This window comes from Muntiacus reevesi, chromosome 7 (assembly GCF_963930625.1).
Source record: "Muntiacus reevesi chromosome 7, mMunRee1.1, whole genome shotgun sequence".
NCBI classification, from domain to species: domain Eukaryota; kingdom Metazoa; phylum Chordata; class Mammalia; order Artiodactyla; family Cervidae; genus Muntiacus; species Muntiacus reevesi.
Window position 1 is genome coordinate 68,766,646 of NC_089255.1, and position 25,860 is coordinate 68,792,505.

Here is a 25,860-nt window from a genome sequence, read left to right on the forward strand (position 1 = left end):
CAACAATTAGGTGGAGAATTGTTTGAAATTTTGTGATTTTTTTTTTTCCTCCTCCACAAACTGTAGTCCTAGACATTCTGCTAATGGAAACAGGGGTGTGAACTAATCCTTAAATGTGATTAAGATATCGAATGCCATTACAGTTTATCTTTACAACTGGAATAACTGGATGTATTGATTTTTTTTTCCATTTACAAAGACACCTAGAGATTTGCTCTCAATTTTAATTTTTCATAACATTTGGTGATCATTGAGTAATGTAAAGTGCCATGGGAAAAATATACATATTAAAAATAAAATTTTCCTGAAGGTTCAGAATTCTACATACCTTTTGCTTACTTTTAATTAAACATTTAGGTTATTAATATCACAGTAATTCCTGAAGAGCATGATGTGTTGTTTGGCTGAAGTCCTACAAAAATTTTAGAGTATGGTATATAAATTGAGGGGAAAGTGTGTGCATTTAAGAGTACATGTATACATATGTGTTATTTATTAGAACTTCAGGCAAGAATGCTGTCTTCCTGCGAATATGAGAGCGGGAAGTCTGCTGCAGAGAACAAAAGCATGGCTGCACGATAGTATTATCTCTGCTGCAGCAGCAGGCTCCCTGACGAGCTGGCTGCGGTGACTATCTAGTCTGTTACACTGTATTTTTATCACTGACACCCTGCGTTATTCTGTCAGCTCAGTCGACTAAGCTGTTCCCCGAGTTCTGACTGGTCACCCTGACTCCGTTAAATGAGAGAAGGAAAGAGAAGGCAGGTGATTTGTACCAAGTGGGGCACAGGGAGATTTCTTTCTTTGGGGTCAGCGTCCTTCATCGTCCGGGACTTGGGGAATTCCAGGACCGCATTTAACCCAGAAACCAGAATGTCCTATTCATTAGTTGCTGCGCAGAGGGAAGACAGTGAAAGGCTTAATCTCTTCCCAGCTGGGGCCAATAGAGCTGGGATGGTCAGAGTTGCCTGGCTGATGCGCAGTAGCATGGACCCCGCTGGTCCCTCAGAGGCCGCACGGGGCCTAGAGGAGGTCAAGTCAAAGGGCACGACTTTAGGGTGCTTCCCCCCCAACTCTTGCCCGCGCAGCCCGCAGTTCGGCTCCCGAACGACCGCCGCTACTACTGCAAGGCTGGAGGGCGGGGAGGGGGCGGGTCGCGGAGGGGGCGGGGATAGGGGCGGGGACGAAGAGGCCCCGGAGTTTATTGGGAAGTGTAGTTTCCAGAACCTCAGGAGCGTAGCTATCCAGGCTCTGCTTGTGGAGTGTGAACTACGATTCCCATGAGTACATGGGCCCGGCCCGGGAGTCCATGCGCAGTGGGCGCCACATTGTATCCTATCAGGCGAGGAGAGGGTGATGTCACCTGCGAGTTGGTAACCTACGAGCCGCTGTGAAGGAAACTGTTTAACTGGATCCCATTGTACCCGGAGCGCAGAGCCGCCTTTTCAGCATGCAGGGGCTGCTCAGGTAAGGGGGACGTGCCGCGTCGCCCGCCGCACTCATTCATTAAGAGGCACCGCGCGGTGGCGCGGGGGTGGGCACGCTTCCTCGCGGCCCGGTGCTGGGTTCGCAGCGCACACTCCCGCTGCCTTTCCGGAGCTCCCGGGCCAGTAGGTAAATATTAAACTCGTCCTTCAGGTTGGGTCTGGGTGGGAACAGGACCTAGACAGCTCCCAGCTGGGTTTCGGAAAATGGCTGCAAGCGCGGCTCAAAGCAAAGCGAGCCCGGTGGAAGGCGCCCCGAGGACGGAGTTGCCTCCCTTCTTTCTTTCTGAGGTGTTTGGACGCCAAGAGAGCCAGCAGGATACCATTTGCCGATGACACGCTGGGGCTCTGGGGGTCTTGGCCTCTGCTGGGTGCTGCGGGCACTGCTACTGTCGGGAGTTGCTGGCCCGGGAGGCTCTAGAAGGGAGAATCCCGAGGTAGGCTTGTTAGAGTGGTAACCGAAGAGGCGGGAGTCATTTACTCGCTCGTGTCCCAGCAGAACGCTCGCTATCCCGGGCACCCTCCCCTCAAGACTCATTCGAAAGGGATGGGGTGACTGTAATTTAGCCGAAGTTGGAAGCTCAAGGTCTCAAACAAGAAAGAGGAGGGAAACCCACGTTGCGGAAGGAACGAGGGGTGTTTGCGGACAGCGGCGAGGGGAGGCTGCGCAGCCTGCGGACCGGGTTCGAGGCGCCGCAGGGCGATCCAGCCTCCCGTTCCTTTGGGTAGGGCACACCTTGGTTCCCCTTGCACTGATGGCTCCCTCGACAAGGAGCACTTGAGCTAGGACGAAGCGTCTGCCCGGAGCTCTGGGCTGGGCGGTGGTAAAGCGGTGGGGAGAGTTGAATAATAACGATACGAGTCGCAGTGGGGCAGAAGGGCTGGGTAATTGGTTTTCCCAGCTGGTGGTGAAAATCCAACTGCTTGTGATCCGCATTGAGACGTGTGCGAAGCCTGAGAACTCTATATAATAAAGTCCTCTGGATTTCCTTTCCCTAGCACCCTTATCCTTTCTCTTACTCATTCATCAAACCTTTGCTAAAGGCTCTGTTCTCAAGTTGCTCTCAGCCTGCGATTGGAGTATTCTGCCTCTTGTTCCTGTAAAATATTTTAGTGGGCCCAGGAATCGAATACACTCCAACTCTCGTTCACTACCCAGCCCCTCACCCTCCGCCCCCCATCTCCAGGGTGCTCAAGGAGAGCAGAGTAAACGCCACCCTTGACCGGTTTGCTCCCGTTGAGCTAGTAGTTTCCCGAGGTTCGGGAAGGACCTAGTGAATTGAAGGGAGTTTGCCTGCAAGATGAATCCTGTTGCCATGGCGACTCCTGCCGTCGGAATCTTAACTGCTCCCACTGCTGTTTCAATTCGTCGTGGCCCTGCGGGCAGCTGGGAGGGCGTGGCCAGAAGGTGTGGTCAGATGCTCGCCCTGGGCCCAGCTGCTCTCTCCTGGTCACCGGTTTCACAGTCCCGGGCTCTCTCCATTCCCTGTAAATAGCTTGAATACAATTTTTAGACCCCTTTCCCTCTCTCGAGCCTATACCTGGTCTCTCCAGCTCCATCCCCAGAAAACGCTGTTAAGAGCCTTTGTCCTGAGGCAGACTCCGAAAATTACAACCAAAAAATCTCTTTCCTCTTTCAGGCTATCTGTTTCATTTTCCTAATAACATATGTAATTCTGTTGGGAACAGCTTTCTCAAGGAGGGAGTTCTCTGTCATGCGTGAAGAGAGCTCCCTGGATACCAGTATAGGGCCTCAGTTTGCCCTAAGTGCAATTCTAGGGACAAGTAATAACTGAAATTGAGTTCTGGAAGTCACTGCTATCCCATGTGTTTCTAATGAAATCTAAAACCCTGCCTAGAGGATTCAGATCCTTGAGAGGGTTGGGATCTAGGAAGCCTGGGTCCTGTTCCGGCGTTACTGGCTTCCCCATTCTGGGGTGAACCCTCTGCCTCTGGGGACATCAGTCATGGGTCACCTGGGGAAAGCAGCATAGAGTGTTTCCTAAAGTTGATTTCAGTATAAAATCTTGTGACTCTAAGAAGGAGTTTGTCATCTTTTATTTTGCTCAAAGAAATCTGGAGAGTTTAAGCCCAGCTTTTGACACTGTGACTTCGGGTTAATATCTGAGCCCTACTTGTATGGCAAAATAGCCTGGGTCTCATGGTAATTCTTCAAAGTGGGCAAAGCAGCTGTATTAGTATTTATAATACTAGTTCTACTCTTATGACTATTATCCCAGTACCTGGACGTCTATTTATCTTTCTATTGTAGAATTGTTTAGGTTTTGACTTTTTAGATTCTCGTTGAATGCAGTTATTGGTAATTTAATTGCATTAAGAGTAATTGAGTTATACACTTTGCTTACCTTCTGCTTTCATTTCATACGGAAGTGTATTATCACAGAATTTGCAGTTAAGGGGTAAGTGTATATCTGTTAGCATCAATGCATGTGCATTCATGTGCAGGTAAATGCTTGGGGATGCTGTGTGCCAGGCGGTTGACATTCATCATCTTGTTTTAAGTAGGTGGTTACATCCCCATGAGGAGAGAGTATCAGAAATTTCACTGCACTGAAATTTCACTGCAAACTAGAATTGCCTTCAATTAACGCACTTCTTGACTCCCTGTAATGCTGTTAACAATCCCACCGTTTGTGGTTTCTTCCCACTTGGTAGGTCCTTTGAGAGCAGAGTCTTTGTCTAAGTTACCCCTGCCTATCCAGCAATTAAAGCAGTGTTTGGACATTGGCAGGTGTTTTATAAGTATTTGTAGAATCACTACTAACTAGTAGAAACATGATTGGAGATCCAAGATCTGTGTTGTTTCCACTGATAGTTTTGTCATCAATTGTAATAGTCCTTAGTTTTCTGTCAAGCAGTTTCATCTCAGCATAAACCAGAACTCCTGTGTAGCATGTGACTTGAGGCATAAAAGGCCTTCCACGTGTTTGAAATAAACGAATTGCAACTGTTTGCTTTCGGAATATATTCTCTCACAGACTACCCCCGCCACCCCCATAATTCTTAATACACTTCTTATTACCCCAAACCAGACATTTCTCAATTTCTCTCTGTTGTACTGTCCTTGGCCCAGATAACTTTCCCAGGAGGTGTATGACAGGGGAACAGGGAGAGAGACCAAAGCAAAGATACCTAGAGAATTCTGCCAGGCCATGAGTGGCCCCCCAGAGGCACCATTGGGTAGAAAAGTGGACAATAGCTCTCTCATCTGGGGTGGGGTTATTCTATAAACAGGGTAAGTTATTCAGACTGCTGATACGAGAGGAGAACAGGGTCGGGCGAGACATTTGCCCAATATTTGTAGCATTCAGTTATCGTCCAGTAATTTGCATTCTGTGGGTTTTCAGAAGTGTAAATGAGTGAGGAGATGTGATAGTAAAAAGGTTGCAGTGGGTCATGTCCTTGGGTGGTGCTTACAGAAGCTCAGTGAATAGGTGCCAAGGAATTTGAATCCTGACTTTCTTGCTTTGTGGACACGCCTCTGGGTGTTAAGAATTGGTGTGTCTCTGTGTGTGGTTTTATTTGAGCTACTTTGTTTAAAAGGGTGTTTTAGTGTTGATACTGTGGTCATCAGAACAAATAAGGTGTTTACAAATAAAACATAGTTAAGACTGAAAGTGTTTCATTTTGTAAATATTTGGGGGATTGTATAAAGAGTGGCTTTGGTTTGAGAATCTTGAGGTCTTCTGTGAAATTACTTGAAAACTTACAGCTGTTGGATCAGGGGAAACAAGCTTTTCCAACAAAACTTGGTACCCCTGATAGCCTTAGGTGTTTGGTTCAGGAAACAATTGCAGAGGTGGTAACTTCTGTGGGGGCCCTCCCTGACTTGGTGTCACATCCCTGGCATTTCTAAGTCTATCCTAGGATTGCAGGAAACAAGGCCACTTTGCCCATTTAGGATAGCAAGCTTGTTTAATCTCTAGAGGAGGCCCCAGTCAAAACAAAAATTCTTCTGTTTTGAGGGGTTTTTTTCTTCTCTGGATAAGGAATGTGGGCTACTGTCACTTATTTTGGTATCAGAATTTCTAACTTGGTAATGGAGGGAATCTTTTACGTGAATATATGTACCTTAAACCCTTAGAGCATCAGATCATAGTGGTTTCCTCTTTTTGAGGGCACAGTTTAGAGGCAACTGCTGCATAGGTAATGTTTCAGAACTTGTAAGGAGGACTGTGTCTGTAGGTTGGTGGGGCAGGCCGGGGCTGGCTGTCCAAGGATACCTCTCTTGAAGGATGTGCTTGGGGGTGGTTGAGGGGCTGATAGAGATCGGAGTTGAAGGATGGATCTGAAGTGTCCCTCCTCTCCCTTCCTTCAAGCTGCCACTCCGTGGCCCCACTGAAAGAGGGACAGATGAAGATGAGATGCAAGTGGATCTGGGTGACCTACATTCCACTCTAGCAGACTATTTCCGCAGCAAAAAAGTGTTTACCTTTGTATTTTCTGGCATCTCTACTGTTCCAAAAACAGAAATAAGCATTTTGGAATGAGTTTGCATTCACGGTACACATGTCTAAAAATGATTTGATTAAGTCCTAGGAGCATAGCAACAAGCACATAGAGCCTGCTCCCACCCCTGCCCATTAATCTGAGGTCACCAAATATACCCTCAGCCTTGGTGAGCTTACTGTCCCTGTGGATGTTTAAGTCCTCCTGGTTTTTACCCCATCTATGACTGTCTGCAATGATGGCTCTCCTCATATGAGCATCTGAATTCTTCTTGCCCTCTAAGATCCAGCTTCTGGGAAGCCTTCCCTGCCTCTCCCTCCATTTTCATGAGCATCGGTGGCGCCTTCCTCCATAAGAGCCCTCAGCCTGACCACGCAGCCAAACACTCACAGCTAATGTGATACTAATAGTCAAGCGATGTGAGGTGCTAAGCTGGGGTCAGGCTCCTCCTAACACTTTTCTTGAGCTTTACCATGGCCTGTTTCCCAGCTGTAGGAGGTAGCTGCTGTTATCACCATGTTATATAGTTGGGGAAACTGAGGCGTGAAGTTAGCAAACTCACTGAACTCACACAGCTGTAACGGCCAGACCTGCTTAGGGACCCAGGCTTCTAATTCTTTATCTCCAGCCCTCGCCCCATGCATGCACACATGCACACAAACACATTATTGTCTTGCTTCTGGTTTTCTTATATGTTATTATTTTCTCTCCACTGAGTTGGAGGAACCACAACTTCCTTTGTGTCTCTTGATTTAGAAACAGTGCTGGGTCAATAAGAGTAAATAAGGCCGATTGAGAGTAAAACTGCTTATTGACTTAAAAGTTTCTTAGAGTCTGATTTTCTGGAACAAAAAATGTTACATGAGATTAGGAATGTTGCATTTGTGTATTTGAATGATAAGAATTTTTGAACTCTCCTTTTTGCTTAGTGGATGATAGGCAAATTATTTGAAAAAGGAAATGCTTTTACCTGCCATCTCTGAATCTAAATGCATTAAGCCCTCTTGTTAACTGAGATAACTTTTCAGTGGGTTCAATCTTTTATCTGAAGAAAGCCCTTCTCACTCAGAGCAGGGCCACAGAAACCTGTTTTGAGATTTAAGACTCCCATAATTTCTTAGCTTCCCAACTCCCTGTTGTCTTTTAATATACATGGTGAAAGCTCTTTTGAAAAGAAAATAATGAAAACTTGAGCAGTAGTCAAATATGTCATCTAATATTGGTTATCCTTAGATGGGTTTCCCAGGTGGTGCTAGTGGTGAAGAACCTGCCTGCCAGTGTAGGAGACATAAGAGACGTGGGTTCGATCCCTGGGTCAGGAAGATCCCCTGGAGGAGAGCGAGGCAACCCACTCCGGTATTCTTGCCTGGAGAATCCCATGGACAGAGGAGCCTGGCGGGCTACAGTCCATGGGGTCACAGAGTCAGACACAACTGAAGCAACATAGCATGCATGCTTAGATATTAAAATAAGCCTTTTTCCAAACCCTCACCTTAGAAAAGAGGCTTACTTTTACAGTGGAGCAAATTTGGTGCCAAATATACAGTTGCAGTTCTTTTAAACCATAACAACTATTGTGAATTAAATGTTGAAAACTAGGGAAGTAAGTTCAATTTCCAATGTTGGTTTGATTTCCTGACTTACAATAGATCTTTTGCTTTTGTCTTAAAAACTGGATATTTTGCCACGTTGACAATATTTAATGAAGACTATTGAATAAAATACAAATTGTGTCATTTAGGGAAATAATAGGAAAGTTATGCCCTAACAGCATATTGCCAGGAAAGGAAAATGAAAACAAAAGGCTTGTTAGCCCTTAAGCTGCTCAAACATAGTATTCATTCAATAGACATTGATTTCAGAAGAATTCTTAAAATTCATCTTGTTAGGTTTCCTAAGTATGTCATTCACCTTTACTAATAGCCTGAGCTCTTTCAGTTCTATAAATTGCACCAGGATCGGAGTTGAAGGTTCCTGTGTTTCTGCCGGCACACAATTAGGGTCACCTATTAAACTGGTCTTTGTCGTCTTCATTTCTGGGGGGGATGGGGTGGCGGGGAACAAACCTCCTGTATGATTGGCAAACATTGCCCATCTGATGGAGTGTCTGAATTTAGATTTCCAAGTGTAGATAGTCTAGGTCTGAGCTTTGGATATTATCTGGGCAAAGCAGATGCCTGTTTTTTGAGATAAGTTCTCATATTCTGGCTTACTGGCTAAGGTCATTTTCTTAGTGACGTACAAGCCAGGTCAAGGGCATGAGTTAGTTTCCCTGGTCTTGGAGCCACCAACTGCACCTGTAATCCTGGGAACTTTTTTTTTTTTTTTGGTTCTTCGTTTGGATAGACCCTGTGGATATATCAGCGCATAGCCCTCATCACTGAGGGTGAAGATGGTGCCATATTAGAAAATGAACTGATGAGGGTTTTCATTTTTTTCAGACCCCGTAAGTTAGAGGCAGGGCTTCACTGGCAGTTTGCCAAGGAACTGTGTCTCTGCTTCTGACAGGTGTCCTCCTGTGAAGAGTGGGTCAGGAATGGGGGCCGCTTCCTAAAACACAGCCGCAGTCTCTTCCCTTTCTTCGGGGTGTGACCGCAGTCATTAGTGCGTGCTTTGGTGCCCTTGCTGGGCTTCCCTTTTCTCCCGTAAAGCTTTTGCAGGTTTGTACCCTGGAAGAAGAGTGAAGGATCGTGGCCAGAAGCATTCACCTGGTGAACTAGATTGTTCACATGCGTCTAGGCTCAAATTTATATTTGTTTCATAGAGTTTTGGTAAAACTGAGCAGTGAAATGTCTAGACACAAGTTAGAACCTAGTTCTGTGACAAAGGGTTGGACTAGGGCCTCTCCTAAATCTTGAGAACTTACTACAAAACTTATTGTAAAAAGGAAATGAAATGGACAAATTAGACCGTTTAAAGGTCATTGGTGCATTGTGTTTTTGAAAGCTGGTGAAATTGTGTATATAGAAAATGTAATATATGGTTTGGGTCAAGGTAAAGGATTTAGGAATTAAAAAATAAATGATGCTACAGTTAACTCCATATTAATGGTGGCTGTTCGCTTTAGGATGATGGTGAGAAAAGAAGCAACAACATTTCTGCTCCCATTCCATTTGTGTGGCAACCTTGTTTGCATTAGAGGTGCCACACCCATTTCCCTGCTCAGCACTCGGTGGTCATTCAGACTTAAAGTCAGAGTCTGGAATGAATCTTCCTGGAACTGAAACCAGTAGCTAAGGCTGCATTGTATCCTTAGAATGTTGAATCAAAGGTCTTTTATTATATTTTTGTATTTTAGAATCAAGAATAGAAATTGAATTGGTCTAGAAAACCTCTAGGACCCATTTAGGGCTTGACACTCAATGAGGTGACATTTGCAACTACAGTTACAGAAACTGTGGCATGAGACTGCCTTGGTTCACATTTTCTGCTAAGGAATATATGTGTGTGTGTATATATTTTTGTTTGTTTGACCCAGTTTCTTTTCAGACTGTTACTGAAGCTACCTTTCTTCCGAACGCCAGCTTTTTCTACTCTACTCCTTGGATTGTAATTTGAGTCTGAAGGACCAGTGACCTACTTCCTTGCTAGTTTTTATCTCACAGCCTCCCTGTGGGCTAAGGGAGACCGTGATTCTCTATGGCCAGGTTCCACACCAGGGGAGACACATTCACCAACCTTATAAAGGGTCTTGCCCCTTAACCTCCTACTTAGAATAGGGTGCTGTGTGGCAGCAGAGAGGAGATGGCTTATGCTGTAATTCTCCCAAGCTCAGATTGTTTTGCTGATGGAACAAGTTGGGGGAGGTAGATGGAAGGGAGGATAGTGGGAGTTATTGGGCTTCATTTATCTTATCATTTGTTTCCCTCCGGATTGCCTTTGTTTATGCTGTCTCCTCAGGTCAGGAATTCCTCCAGCAGAAAGCATGCATCCACACAGGGTTGTTGAGATTGGGGCTTCCTTCTTGTCCTGGAATTGCTGACTTGGCTGTCCTCTCTCCAGTTTGATCTGAAAGGAGGGCTGGAATGATTTAACCTGCTTTAAATTCTTCCATTATGGAGAAAAGAGATCTTAAAATGATGGCTTGCGGGCAAAAGGATTAATGATTTTTCTAATGGGGAAAGGAGATAATGCTGAGAAAGTTTAACACCTATGTATAACTTCTTTATGTTGGTTGTGAGTTTAGAAATAGATGTTTGACACCTTGAATGAAATCTCTTCTTTTGGTTGCTGCTTGGCAATTGCACAGAGGAAAAAGAAACACCATTTGATTTTAGGTTCAGGTTTGGGTAATCTTGGTAGTTCCTTTAAACTTTCCGGGGCCTCTGTTTCCTCATCTGTGAAACAATGTGAAAATTCTAAAGTCTTATGAGAAAGATTTCATCCTAACATAATGACTTCACTTACATAGTGTTGTGTGATGTTGATATAATGTCCACTGGGTTCCCCTAGAGTGGAGATCAGAAGGGGGAACTCTGTTTTCTTACCTTCAGAGTTTCCAACCTTGGTCCCTATCCTTAGCACAATGTTTCTGCAACCCTCTTCTTGGCTGGAGGCTAAACCCTTGAGATCTGATCTCTAGTGTAATTTCCTTACCTGAGCAGCTTCTAGTGTTCCCCAGGCCTGGGACTTAGGAAGTTCCATAATAAGGGATGAGGCTAGGCTGTGGTGTCTTTGGGTGACCATCAAGTTCTCTTTAAGTCGATCATCTCTTTGAACTAGAATTTGATTACCACCATTGGCACACAGTATGGATGCAGCCAACAGTCATATTTTATTTGGCCAGCACAATGTTATTTTTAAAAATGGAATGACTTTAGTTAGCATTTATATTCTGATTTGTCACTGACCTCACCAAACCCTAGTGCCTCATACACAACCACTTTGTTTATGTGATACTTCTTAACCTCCTTGGACCCTGAAGGCATTAGTTTTCAGTCCCCATTTTAAACCAAATTAAATTGCAGTAAGAGGCTCTTCGACCATTTATCCAGTAGTGGTCTGACCCAGTCTAGGGTTTCTTAATCTCAGCACTATTGGCATTTTAGGCAGGATCCTTCTTTGTTGTTGGGACTGTACTGTGTGTGAAGGATGTTCATTAGTGTCCTGGGCCTCTACCCATTAGTAGCAACCTTTCCCCCAGTTATGACACCAAAAATGTCTTCAGATATTGCCAAATGTCCCCTGGGGAGCAAAACTGGGTCCAGTTGAGAGCCACTTGACAGATTTTGGATGGCCTGGGAAGTTTAAACATTGGACCAGGCTTGGATATTTAAGGATAAATTAGAATTCATCTGGGAAACTGAGCTACCCTGCTGTTTTGTTTTTCTTTTTTTTCCTTTGGGAGTGGGGGTAGTTGGTTAGAACAGGGTAAAGGTCAGTGAATTAGACCCTTCGAGGTCGCTTCTTCATTCTTCCATGACCACTGCCTGGGAGGCCAGCCATAGTTTAAGGACATGTCCTTGGTCACAACAGGGGGCTCTGTGAGGCACTGAGGCTTGGTCAGGGCAAGCCCACCAGAGCTAGTGTGTAAACAACTCTGAAACACATAGCTTGTGTTGGTGGATCAGTAAAATGATCTGTGGATAAAGACGATGAGGCTTTGGGGAAAGAAAAAGTCAAAGACCAAAATGCTTTAAAAAAAAATCAGCTTTAAAAAAATAACAGTTTATCTCAAGTCAGCAGTGAGGGAAGAGCTCTGAAAAGAACTAGCAGCAGACTGATGTCCCCCAGCCCTCTTTTTTCCCTCTTCCTCAAAAAAGAATGTTTGTAAAACTTGACTCAAAAACGGGCTTTGGCAACACTTAAACTTGCCTTGTCTCTCAGAAAAACATTGGCCGAGTTTCAGTGTACAGAGGGAGTGTTGTGAAGTTTTAATTAACCAATCCAAGCTCAGTCCTTGAGCAACTCATCCAGCGATAATGCTTAGGGAAGCACACAGTTTCAGTTAAAACATAAACCATCAAGTCTCTTCTTAGAGGGGTAGGTGGGACTTCTGAAGGGATCCATGCCTCTTCTTAAACACTGTTGATTCTGTATCCTGGTTGGGAATCATAATTCTCCATGGTGGTTTAAAGAAATGCCTTGGTATCACCTCTCATCCTTCAGAATGGCTGTCATCAAAAAGACCACAAAAACAAATGTTGGTGAGGATATGGAGAAAAAGGAACTCTCGTACACTGTTGGTGGGAATGTGAATTGATGCAGCCACTGTGGAAAACTGTATGGAAGTTTCTCAAAAAAAAAAAAAAAACAAAGAGAACTACCATATGACCCAGAAATTCCACCCTGGGTATATATCTGAAAAAATAAAAAACACTAATTTGAAAAGATACATGTACCCCAGTGTTTGTAGCAGCATTGTTTAGAATTGCCAATATAGAGAAGCTACCTAAGTGTCCATCATCAGATGGACACGGATAAAGAAGATGTATATATATACAATGGACTACTATTCAGCTATAAAAAAGAAAACTTGCCATTTACAGCAACATGGATGACTTGAAAGACAGTAAGCTAAGTCAAATAAGTCAGAAAGATATTCTATGATATCACTTATTTGTGGACTCTAAAAAATACAACAAACTACTGGATATAACAAAAGAGAAGCAAGACTCATAAAGAACAAACAAGTGATTATCAGTGGGGAGAGGGAGAGGGGAAATATAAAGGTGGGGTGGGTATTAGGTACAAACTATTGGGTGTAAGATAGGCTTCAAGGATGTATGTACAAGATGGGGAATATAGCCAGTATTTTGTAATAACTGTAAATGGAATGTAACCTTTAAAACTGTGTTTTTTTGTTTTTTTTTTAAAGTGAGATGCCCAGGGATTCTCATTCAGTAGATTTAGGATTTGGGCCCAATCTTCAGGATTCTTAAAGCTCCCATGGTAATTCTGATATTTAGCCAGGACTGAAAACCGCTAGGAACACAAGATCCTTGTGTTTGGGAAATGTGGTTATACTTGCAGAGGTGTGCTGGCCTGGATGGCTGGGTGGTTAAATGCACTGTTCTTTTTTCATTTTTTGTGTGTGTATCCATTTTGATATGAATATTTTGTTTTCTAGAATTTTGAGTTTGTGAAAAGGATGTCTTGTATACGTGGTACAGTATGCATTACCTAATACATGGAACCTAATTCTCATAATCTAGAGAATTTTTTGTATTTTGGTTAGACTGTAGTGAAATAACTTGTAAAAATTTTTCTCTCCTTTTCAAGATGCTTCCCTGGGGTTATTGAATATGCATATTTATCTTTTTTTTTCTTTTTTTAAAACAAAGGGGACAAAAAGCACCCAATGGCCAATACCATGAGTGCCCTTGGATAAACTGGGTGGGAGAGTTGGAGTTAAAAGCTCCTACTAGCCTCTGTTCTAGAAAAATCTAGGTTCCAGACGGCATCTACATATTTCACAGCAAAGTTAAACTCAGGTTCCTGTCAGACTCATCTCTGGCTTCATAAAATTGAGGTAGAAAATTGAGGCAGATTTGTTTGTTGTGAGTTTCCTTCCTCAGCCTATGCCATGGGCCATCTTGCAGAACTTTGAAGTCCTGCATTGTAAACTATCAAAGATGGGAAATACAGTAAAACCCAGCTCCTTTTACTTGCATTTTACTTAGAATAATCAGATTAGATCCAAATATCTAACAAGCATAGCAGAGGCAAGTGAATAAGTTTAAGGAAAAAATATTGTACCTGAGCCTTGTATGGTCTATCTTGTAAGCTATGGAAGTGTCCCCTGAAAGCATCATTTGTTTATTCATTTGGCAGGTAAAGAATGTTTTGATACTGGATGTGAACATATCAGAATGCTGCTTTATATCCCAGCTTTCCCCCTTTGGAATGCAGAACTCTTGTTTTACTAAATAAAGCTCAGATTATCCTCTGTTTTCAGCTTCTGAAATGAAAAAATTACGTTGTGCAATAGGTGAAGACTCTCCTCAATGAAAGATTCTTTGCTTCCACTGGCAAGTAATTTCATGTTTTGCTTATTTGGATCCTGTCCACATTTTCAAAGGAATGTAACCAGCATCAGTTATAGGAAGCAATGCTCTACAATCTCAAATCAGTTTTTCCAGTATGTTATTCCTGCAGATCAAATCTTTTATCCTCAGCTCTTCTCTACTAAATGCCAATTTTGAGTCTGATGGCCATGTTTTGTATTAGAAAAAAAATTATTAGCATGATATGGTATTAAAGAATGGCAGTTTAAAAAAGAGGCAGAATACAGATTTTTTAGAGATGATGAAAATGTTCTAAAATTACTTATAATGGTTACACAGTTTATAATTATACAAAAACCCTCTAAACTGTACACTTTAAATGAATGAATTTTATGGTGTGTGAATTATATCAAAGTAAAGCTGTTACTAAAAAAAAAAGACTAAAAAGAATCAGACTAGTAAAACCTTAGAATTTAGACCTTAAGGATAATATCTTGGTCTGTCTTATCTATCTCTTTTCTTCATATACACCTCAACTTTTTCTCTAAATAGATAACATGGACAAACAATAATTGTGATCATTCCTCAGGACCACCTGAACCATGGGAAGCTTTGTTAAAATGACATTTTTATTGTAATGAAATATGGCTCATATTTTTCTCATCCCTCTTAATTGTAAGCTAGGGCATTAAAGGTTAGACAGGTTTGCAAAATTTTATACCTGCTGTGATGATAAGCTAAGGTTTTGGCTTAGTTACAATTTGCTTTAAACTTGTTCTGTTCGATTATTTTGCAGAATTTTTCTGCTATAGAAGCCGTCACACCATAAAAAGTACTCAAGTATATAATCTTGTCTGTAATACAGACAAGGAAAGGAATATTCATTTATAAGAGATTATGTAACTCGGGGTTTCTCAAATTTGGATTCATGATCATTTGAGAAACATTGCATTGAAAGTTAAATTGCTGAATGTTGAGGTACTCATTTGGTGCATTGAGATCAAAAGCTCTTGTAGAGGTAGACTTTGAGGTTCTATTTGGATATAAGATGGTTTTCCAGACATATTAGTTTTACTGCTGCATAATGAACTACCACAAATTTAGCGGCTTAAAACCCCACCAGGTCGGAAGTCTAGGCATGCTGTGGCTAGAATTCTCTACTCACAGTCTCATCAGGCTAAAACTAATACGTCAGCCAAAGCCACAGTTCTCCTCTGGGGCTCAGGGGATTCCTCCAAGCTGTCTGGTGGTTGTTGTTGGTCAGTTGCTAAGTCATGTCTGAATATTTGAGACCCCATGAACTGCAGCATGCCAGGCTTTTCTGTCCTTCATTATCTTCTGGAGTTTGCTCGAACTCATGTTCATTGAGTCAGTGATGACATCCAACCATCTTATCCTCTGCCACTCCTTCTCCTCTTGCCCTCAGTCTTTCCCAGTATCAGGGTCTTTTCCAATGGGTTGGCTCTTTGCATCAGGTGGCCAAAGTATTGGTGCTTCAGCTTTAGCATCAGTCCTTCTAATGAATATTCAGGATGCAGAATTTATTACCTTGAGTCTGTAGGACAGAGGGCTTCCCAGGTGGTGCTAGTGGTAAAGAATCTGCCTGCCAATGCGGGAGACACAGGAGATACAGGTTCACTCCCTGGGTCGGGAAGGTGCCCTGGAGTAGGAAACGGCAACCCACTCCAGTATTCGTGCCTAAAGAAACCCATGGACAGAGGAGCCTGGAGGGGCTACAGTCTGTGGGGTCACAAAGAGTCAGGCATGACTAAACAGATAAGGACTGAAAATTAACTGCTGGCCAGGAACTGCCTGCTTTTAGCTCCTAGAGACCTACATTTTATGCCACTTGGCCTACATTGGAAGTTCACAAGAGGACATTTAGTTTCTTCTTCTAGGTCACTTCTTTTCTACCATCAGTCAGAGAAAAGGCTGATTTTATAGTCTCACCTGATTTGGTCAGGCCCACCCAATATAATCTCTCTTTTGACCATGTAATGTAACATAATCATAGGAGTGATAACTCATCATATTCACAGGTTCCACTCACCCTCTAAAGATTATGGGGCATCATTTCAAGTTCTGCCTATCATACCAGATAACAGAAATTATGCCAGTGTATTGCTGATGATTACTAAGGTGAGAAATCCAAAATCCCAAAAGGAATATTTCACAAGGTATGCTTTAGGATCTCTCCCACTGCCCCCCTCCCACCTACCCCATCTTTGAAAAGTATCTCCACCTCAAACTTATTGCTTTCCATTGCTACTTTTCTTGTTTCAAGTAGAATGAAAATGACGATCAAAAAAATTTTGTTATTAAAATTTCCTACACAAAAACACGAACGCAAAAAATGATTAATATAGGTTTAATATATTAAACTTGTATATTTATAGGTATATTTATATGGAACTGTTTCATCAGTTATCAATTTATGTTTAATCTTTCATTTCTACCTCCAGTTTTTTAGTCAACTCTGAGATTATTTTAAAGTAAATTCTAGACATTTTATAATCTCATCTATAAATATTTTAGTATTTAGTGTATGTTCAAAAAATCAGGACTCTCTTTTAAAAACATAACTAAAATCTCTTATCATATCTAAAATAATTTATATTGTACCTTTAAAGTTACAAAACATTTCATCAGTTTTCAAATTTACTGTTAACTTTTTAAGTATATTGAACTCAGGATTCCAGTAAGTTTCCAGTACATTGCAATTTTTAAAGAAAGTATCCCTTAAGCCTCTTTAAATCCCAGGTAGTATTTTTCCCTGCAGTTTACCTGTGAGAAGAACTGGATTATTTGTCCTATAGCATTTCCTACAGTCTGGACATCATGACAAAACACTTCTATTTCCCCTGTTTCCTTTAAGTTAGTTAAGATGAAAATAATCGATACCATGGACCTCTCCTGTCCCTAGAGGTAGAAAAGCTAATTTGGTAAGCAGAATGCATACATATTGTTTACTAAAATGTAAACTATTTGGTAAAAGCTGATTTGGTAAACAGAATGCATCCCTTTGGTGCTTGTATTACAGGTATTTAGAGATATATCTGAGAGTAAAGCAAGTATGTTAGGTTTTTCATATTCTTATTATTGAGAGCAGTCTAAGAGTTACAGGTGAAATAGTATTTAAATTCTTGTGAAAAATATATCACATACAGATGCACTAAGTGATACTTAGCTTTATTTAGTAGTCCTTTAGCCTAAGTGTTTTTTGTTAAATAGTTTAGCTTCCATAAAAGAAAAAAAAATTTTTTAAAGGAGGAAGATGTTTCAGTTTTGAGTTTTGGAAAATAACCAGATTATTAACATTGTGCTGATCATGAAATAATTGCTTTTCTATAATAGGACTTTGCTAGTTATTTCATATCTATAGGCTCTCCAGAGGTGTGCCCTGTGGCCTCAAAGAAGATGATACATATTTGAAGTCCTAACCATTGGAATATTCTATTTTAAAAACTGCAACACTTAATATTGTTTTAAGAGAATAACTTTATATGACTACCATTGAAGGAAAGTAGAAGAGGCTTTCCAGTTTAAATTTTATTTTGAAGGAAAAATAGAATTGGGTTGAGAGAAGTACTGATAAAAGCTTAATTAAGAGCATAACAATTTAGCGTGGGGGATATAAAACTTTTTCTATAATGCGCTAGATATTAAATATTTTAGTCTTGGTAGGCCATGTTGGCCCTGACAACTATTCAACTCATTGTTGTAGGAAAAGCAGCCATAGACAGTATGTAAACACATGGGGGTGGCAAGTAGGAAGAACTGCCATCTTGATGATACTGTCTTACCCGTGAACATGGAATAGCTCTGCTCTCCATTTACTTAGTTCTCTCATTTCATTCACTAGGCTTTTGCAGTTTCTGCATATAGATCTTGTACATGTCTTGTTAGGTTTATACCTAAATATTTCATTTCTGGAGTGCTAAGTCATGTTGTGTTCATCTTGCACTCATTTATTGTTGGTATACAAGAAAGCAATTGACTTTTACTATTAGCCTTGTATCTTGGAGATTTTTTGTAGTTTTTTTTTTTTTATTAAGTCGAGAAAGTTCTCTATCCCTTGTTCACTGGAAGTTTTTAATCTTAAATGGGTATTGAACTTAACCAAATACTTTTTCTGCATCTATTGATATTATCATGTGATTTGCTTACCTGGGATAAATCTCGCTTCCTTTTGGTGTATAATTCTACATTTGTGTTGGATTCAGTTTGCTAATATGTTGTTGAGGATTTTATGTTACATTCCTAAGCAGTATTGGTTATAGTTTCCTTGTAATGTTTTTTGCCTAGTTTTGCTGTTAGTGTAATGCTGGTCTCATAAAAAGAGTTAGGAAGTATTCCCTCTTTGTATATCTTCCGAAAGAGATTGCAGAGAATATGTATGATTTTTCCCCTAAATATTTGGTAGAATTCACCTGTGAATCCATCTGAGTCTGCTCCTTGTTTTAGGAGGTTATTAATTATTAAACTCTCTGGTTTTGTTAGTTTTATGGCCTATAGTTCAAAACTGATGTGTTTGTAGATAGTTGATGTTAAAGAATAATCAGTTTAAAAAGAAAATTCTCAGTTATAAAATAAACATGTCAACAATTTGTATTTAGCTTATTAATTAGTGAAGGAATCAGTAAGCTGTCAAGATCAGTTCAAAGGAGAATTTTTAAAACATGTATATGTCTATTTATCTAGCCACAATCAGAAATGCTGAAATAAATTTGCTTGTGGATGCAAAACTGATTGATATTCTAAAGGGCTATACAATGTAATATTTTCCTTTATACATTTATGTAAATCAGTTGTATTTCTGCTAGACAAAATCCATTTGCTTCCTTATAGATAAAAGTCATTACATTGTTGTGTATTTTTTACAAGTTAATTCCTACCTCTTCAGAGTTGTGAAATTGTCTGACCCCGCACATTCTCAGACTTTTCATTTCAAGACACTTTGATCCTATTAAATATTGAAGATTCCAAGAAAATTTGTTTAATATATAAATTAAATTGGAAATCAGAAGTGAAACACTTTGTTCTTTCATTAAAAAAAAAAAGCAACAATGAAACCTAATTCACGTTATCCATATGACTTCATCTTGGGTACTGAAACTTTTGAAAAATTCCATGGTATACTTGTTGAGAGAATGAGAGACAAAATGGCAAATAACATCTTAATATTATCATGAAAATATTTTTGAACTTATAAACATCCTGACAAGATCTGAATGCTCTCTGGGCTTCCCAAGCCACCCTTTTGAGAATCATTGGCCTAGTTAGAAGGAAAAAAAAGTCAAAGATAATCCCTGGAGGACCTGCTACACCACGAATAACACTCCACTGAAAAGATCCACAATAATCTCTTTCGACCATTTCTGAATTTTGAATTTTTTCTGAACAAGAGTCCCTTCTTTGACAAATGTCCTGCACAGCATGGGGAATTTTCAAGGCTATTCCAAACTATTAAGTCAAAGGTTATTTTTTGATTGTAAAATTAATACAGGTTAAAATTTTTAATACAAGTTACCATGTGAAAAATGAGAAAATATAGGCAAGTATAAAAAATAGAGAAAAGTCTTATAAAGGCAAGTAATGTTAACATTATGGGCAAGTATCTTTATGTAGTTTTAAAAATATTTTTGATTATATATTATATGTCCTGTTTTACATTCTTCTTCCAACTAAGTGTTGTCAAAGCATTTCTCATGTTATTAAAATTTTTTTATTGTGGTAGAAAACACATATAAAATTTACCATCTTAACCATTTTTACACTTGCTCTTAGTCCAAAGGCCAAGAAGCAATCTTAACCATTTTTAAAATACACAGTTTAGTAGTGTTCAGTATATTTACATCATTATGGAACAGATCTCCAGAACTTTTTCATCTTGCAGAACTGAAACTCTATACCAATTAAACAACTCCCCTTTGCTTCTCCCCCAGCCGCTGGTAACCATCATTCTACGCTCTTTGTCTATGAGTCAACTACTTTGGATGCCTTGTATAAGTGGAATCACGGTATTTGTCTTCTTATGGCTGACTTATTTCACTTAGCTTAAGGTCGTCAAGCTTCTCCCATCTCTTCTGGCCAGATGTCCTCCTTTAAAGCTGTGTAATACTTCAGGGCATTTATATACCATATTTTGTTTATCCATTTGCCCATTGGTGGACATTTGGGTTGCTTCCAACTTTTGGCTATTGTAAATAATGTTGCTGTGAACGTGGGTGTGCAAGTATCAGTTTGAAACCATGCTTTCAATTTTTTTGGATATGTACCCAAAGGAGAGATATAACCAGAGCCTGAATCATGGTAGTTCTATTTTTAGTATTTTGAGAAACTGTCATACTCTTCCATAGCAGCTCTACCATTTTACATTCCCACCAACAAAAGTGCACATCGTTGCAATATTTGGTTTTTTGAATAGACATCCTAATAAGTGAGAGATTATTAAAACTTTTAATAAACTTTGTTATTGTTCAGTGACTCAGTTCTGTCCAATTCTGTGCAGCCCCATGGACTGCAGCATCAGTCCTTCCAATGAATATTCAGATGAATATTCAAATGAATGAATTTATTCATCTAATGAACTTAGATGACAGTATTTATTTCCATTTTATGTGCAGTACAGGGTAATCATTTTCCTAATATTTCCCATTAAAAGCTGTTATGAACATCTGTTTTCTTTTTCACACTATTTTCTTTGAATATATTTATTAGAAATGAAATAAATGGATCAAAAGGTATAAAATTTTAAAATTTTTTGTTAAGTACTGCAAAATTGTTCTCAAGAAAGGTTTTGCCAGTTGACACTGAATCAGTTGACACTAAAACATCTTTCATTTCATGTCTATGGTGCAAATATTATTGTCTTACAATTATCTGTGATTCCAACAACTGATAAATGCTATCACATTGTATTTTATTTTATTTTTTTTAATTTTTTTTATTAGTTGGAGGCTAATTACTTCACAACATTGCAGTGGGTTTTGTCATACATTGACATGAATCAGCCATAGAGTTACACGTATTCCCCATCCCGATCCCCCCTCCCACCTCCCTCTCCACCCAACTCCTCTGGGTCCTCCCAGTTTAATTTACATTTAAAAATCTGTTATGTTAGTCGCTCAGTTGTGTCCGACTCTTTTGCCACTCCATGGACTGTAGCCTGCCAGGCTCCTCTTTCCATGGAATTCTCCAGGCAAGAGTAACTGGAGCAGGCAGCCGTTCCCTTCTCCAGGGGATCTTCCTGACCCAGGGATTGAACCCAAATTTCCTGCCTTGCAGGCAGATTCTTTACTGTCTGAGCCACCAGGGAAGCCGAAAAATTTGTTAAATAGAACCTTTTTCTCTCAGCTATTTGTATTTTTCCTTTCTCAAATGGTTATTAGCCCATTTATTTATTTGAATCCCAGTGTTTTGGATGGATCATAAAAGAGATTAATTAGCAATGCAAATATGAAGTTACCAGATTTTTCACAAATGTGTAAATAGTCATGGAACCCCTTAGCAGAAAAGTTATGAGGTCTCCAGGCACATTTTAAAACGACTTTAAGGGTCTCTGGCTACAGACTTGCATAATTAATTATGTTAACAAGCCCTTTCCTCATTATCTGGAGGGAAACCTTAGGTCAACTCCTGCCATCTATGGCCAATTTGCATTTCCTGAAACTTTTGACTCAGTGGTTTCTTACTTTAAGTGATTTTTCTGCTGATAATGAGACTGCTACAGAAGGTTTTTCTGGAGGCAGAGAGAACAGGGAAATAAGTGGTTTTTTCCATTGGACTGAAGATGTTTGGAAAAATAGGAGGAAGAACAATGAAATAATCCAAATATTATGAGGAAAGAGGCAGAAGTTTATATTAGAATGGTTTATGTGATAAAGGAAATGTTATACCCAGTTCTTTTTGTTTATAAATGGTATCTCAAAGCAGATACTCAAGTACTTAGCTAAAAATTTTAAGGCATTGCCTATGCAGTACTAATATTGCGATAATGCTGTACTCATCACAGTCTGATTGTCTTTGTGTCAGTATATCATAAATCAATATTGTGGAGATGTGACTTTTCTCCTACTTTAAGCACTTCAGGTTTGTTCTAATTTAAACAGAAAAAAAAAAAAAAACCCAACAAATATTCCAAGCATTAAGAGAGAGGTTTGTGTTTTGAAATTAATTTTAGATAGTTATGGCAACCCATAATAGAATATAAGGCAGTGTTTTCCAGCATGCTTTAGAGAAGACCACTTTATTCAGAATTATCATGTTTCTGTTGACATATTTTTTCTAGAACTCTACTTTGAGACACTATGGCTGTCTGTCCTTGTTCAAGAAGTAACAAAATGCAAAATGTGGAACTTTCTGGTAAGGTGTTGGCAGATAGTCCTTGTGTGTGTGTTTGGGAGACATAGTTTGATCCAGTGGTGGAGAGGTTGTTTCAGTCATGTCCGACTGTTTGTGACCCTATGGACCACAATAGCCTGCCCGGCGCCTCTGTCCATTGGATTCTCCAGGCTCGAATACTGGAATGGGTTGCCATTTCCTACTCTGCGGGAATCTTCCTGACCCAGGAATCAAACCCGCGTCTCTTCAATGGCAGGTGGGTTCTTCACTGCTAGCGCCACATGGGAAGCCAGGTGGAGAGGTTACTATGAGAACATTCTCTGGAATAAGGACCACGATCCAGGGGAGGTCACTTCTGCATTCTTCTCTCTGAATCATCAATTCATGTCTTCCTAGCCTAGAGAAAGGTATTTCTCCCCAGCTGATCTATTAGTTCCCAGGCACCATTTAGATCACAAGTGGTGAGGCCTTCCCTGATATCTCAGTTGGTAAAGAATCTGCCTTCTATATAGGAGACCCCAGTTTGATTCCTGGGTGGGGAAGATCCCCTGGAGAAGGGCTCAGCTACCCACTCCAGTATTCTTGGACTTCCTTTGTGGCTCTGCTGGTAAAGAATCCACTTGCAATGTGGGAGACCAGGGTTCTGATCCTTGAGTTGGGAAGATCCCCTGGAGAAGGGAAAGGCTACACACTCCAGTATCCTGGCATGAAGAATCCACGGACTGTATATAGTCCATAGATCGTAGAGAGTCAAACACGACAGCGACTTTCACTTTCACTTGATTCATTATAAATTGATTGATGGAACAGAATTTCTGAGAGTACCAAATGCCTTTCTAAGTAAAGAATCAGACACTGCATTCCCACATTCTGTGGACAAATGGCACCTCTCATGTAAATTGACCTTGAGATGTTTTGCCTTAATTTTATATTTGCCTTAATAATATTTCATTGATTTGCAATGGTAAAATATTGTGAAAAATTTTTAATATGAAACAGAATGGAGTTTAGAGTTTTTAGACTTTTAGTTTTTGCCTGGTAAAATCCTAGGCTAAAATTATTCAAACATACTTTTCTAGTTAATGATAAGGAGTTCCATATTTTATGAATTTACAAAAAAATCATTTAAAATATAAAATATTACTCTGTTATCTTCTGATTCAGCCATTCCCTGTTAATTCCTCTTATAAAATTTTTCAGTGGACTATATATGATTGATGGACTCACATTTTGTAACTTTCTGTTAGGTTTCATTTTTCTAAAGAGGCTAGTCCTATGGAAGCAACATAGATGCCCATCAGCAGACGAATGGATGAAGAAGCTGTGGTACATATACACCATGGAATATTACTCAGCCGTTAAAAAGAATTCATTTGAATCAGTTCTAATGAGATGGATGAAACTGGAGCCCATTATACAGAATGAAGTAAGCCAGAAAGATAAAGATCATTACAGCATACTAACACATATATGGAATTTAGAAAGATGGTAATGATAACTCTATATGCAAAACAGAAAAAGAGACACAGAAGTACAGAACAGACTTTTGGACTCTGAGGGAGAAGGCGAGGGTGGGATGTTTCGAGAGAACAGCATGTATATTATCTATAGTGAAACAGATCACCAGCCCAGGTTGGATGCATGAGTCAAGTGCTCGGGCCTGGTGCACTGGGAAGACCCAGAGGAATCCGGTGGAGAGGGAGGTGGGAGGGGGGATCGGGATGGGGAATACATGTAACTCCATGGCTGATTCATGTCAATGTATGACAAAACCCACTGAAATGTTGTGAAGTAATTAGCCTCCAACTAATAAAAATAAATGGAAAAAAAATAAAGAGGCTAGTCCTAAGTGGGTCAAACTTTAACAGATAACGTTATCAATTTTCTACTGAGATTGGCAAACAATTGTTATTTGGTTTGTGTTTACTTAGGTTTTCAAATATATTTATTGTCTGCTCTGTTGAAGAAAGTTTTCATTCCTAGTGTTTAATACCTAAGTGACAGTGTAGGTCCATGTTATAACAATAATGTTGTAATTTTTCTTTTTCTTTTTTTTTTTTGGTATAATCATCCAGTTGGCAGCATGAACTTTTTTGAAGTGAGAAGTTTTAAAGATAATCTCAGACAGAAAACCTTGAAATTATCAATTGTCCCAAAGGGAACTAATACAAATCTTAAATCAAAATTTCAACCCATACATTATGGCTCACATTGTAGAAAACTCTCTAGTGAGGGAATATAGATTCTTTAGCCTGCTATCCACTGTGTCACTTTGGCTGACAGTCTCTTGGGTTTCAGTTTCCTTCAGTTTCAGATATGTGAAATTTCAGTTTCCTTCAATTTCAGATATGTGAAATGGAGAGGTTTGGATTAGCTCACCATTTCGGTGACAGTTTTGTCTCCAGTGGCTTTGAAAGGCGTGTAACATTCACTGTCTGAGTTGACCCTGAGTGTCCTGCATCACAAGTCAGGATCTGGCAAAACTGAAACCCGGAATTAGTAATTTGCCTACTAATAAATTTAGTGTAATGACAGAATCAGAGTTAGAACTCAGGTCTCCACTACCATCACATCCTAGATGTTTATCTGACCGCCCCAGATGTCAATCAAATACACATCCCTTCCCCCACTTCCCCACTGTCCATAATGATGGCGGAGAGTATTTATCCATTGCTTATCTAATGTGACATTTCTTTCCTACTCTGCCTTGACATGGCTTCAGAATCCATCTCAAAGCAACATTCTAATAGCTACCGCTAATAGACAAAGAATTCTAACGAGTTTGGTGTTGTACCTAGTAGAATCTTTTAAAAAGGGCCCCTGTAAATTTTTTAAAGGAAATTTACTTTTATTGTTTAATTCAAGTGGAATGTTGTTGCTTTCTTTTTAGCATTGGTTCCCAATATGATGATTTCTTTTCAATTAAAATAATTATAGATTACCACACGACAATGAATTCAGTGACACCATCAATGAATTTCAGTTTCATTAATCACAGTATATAAATTCATTTGGAGAAATGGGCATGCATATGTATACAAAACATTTACATGCTTATAAATGAAAGGCTCCTTGTGCTATTTCCCACCCTCCTCCTACTGCCCGAAATCCCTACCACCAAGAGTCAGGCATTAAAAATCATTATTCTATACTATTTTGTCTTTTTTTCTTAGTTTTAGTTTAAGTTAAGTAGAATTTAATTTTTGTGTTAAGGGACCTCTTCAGTGTTTTCCATTCTGTGTGCTGTGGAGTCCCATTCCCAGGAGGTGCCTCAGGAGACACTGCCCGCATCCCCCACCCCACTGCCTCACACCCTTCCAGCTTTAACCAGCCTGTCGACTTCAAATTCTTCTGTATATTGAGGTTCTCCATGAGATTTCATTTAGATAAAGGGTTTCACAGCTTTTTTAAATTGAAAATGACTACTTGCCCATTTTACACAGTATTTCGAGGTTATCCTATTGGTTAACACTGGAGCCAGGATCAGGACCAGTGTTGACCAACTTGCTGACCACTCTTCATCCCCTTGTCCTGTTCCTAAGAGGATGGAGGAGGTAAGCTGACACCACTGCCAGCTCTGAGAACAGCGCATACTTAAGTGGAAAGAAAAATTGTTT

At 40.1% G+C, this 25,860-nt stretch overlaps 1 protein-coding gene across 1 annotated transcript in view; it reads left to right on the forward strand.

The window, feature by feature from the left end:
• Window positions 1-1,348: 1,348 nt before the first annotated feature.
• DAAM1 (dishevelled associated activator of morphogenesis 1) overlaps window positions 1,349-25,860 on the forward strand; it is a 177,974-nt gene continuing 153,462 nt past the window's right edge. The window contains exon 1 of the mRNA XM_065940564.1: window positions 1,349-1,467. The gene's annotated coding sequence lies outside the window, so the exon portion shown is untranslated. The remainder of the gene's footprint in view (window positions 1,468-25,860) is intronic.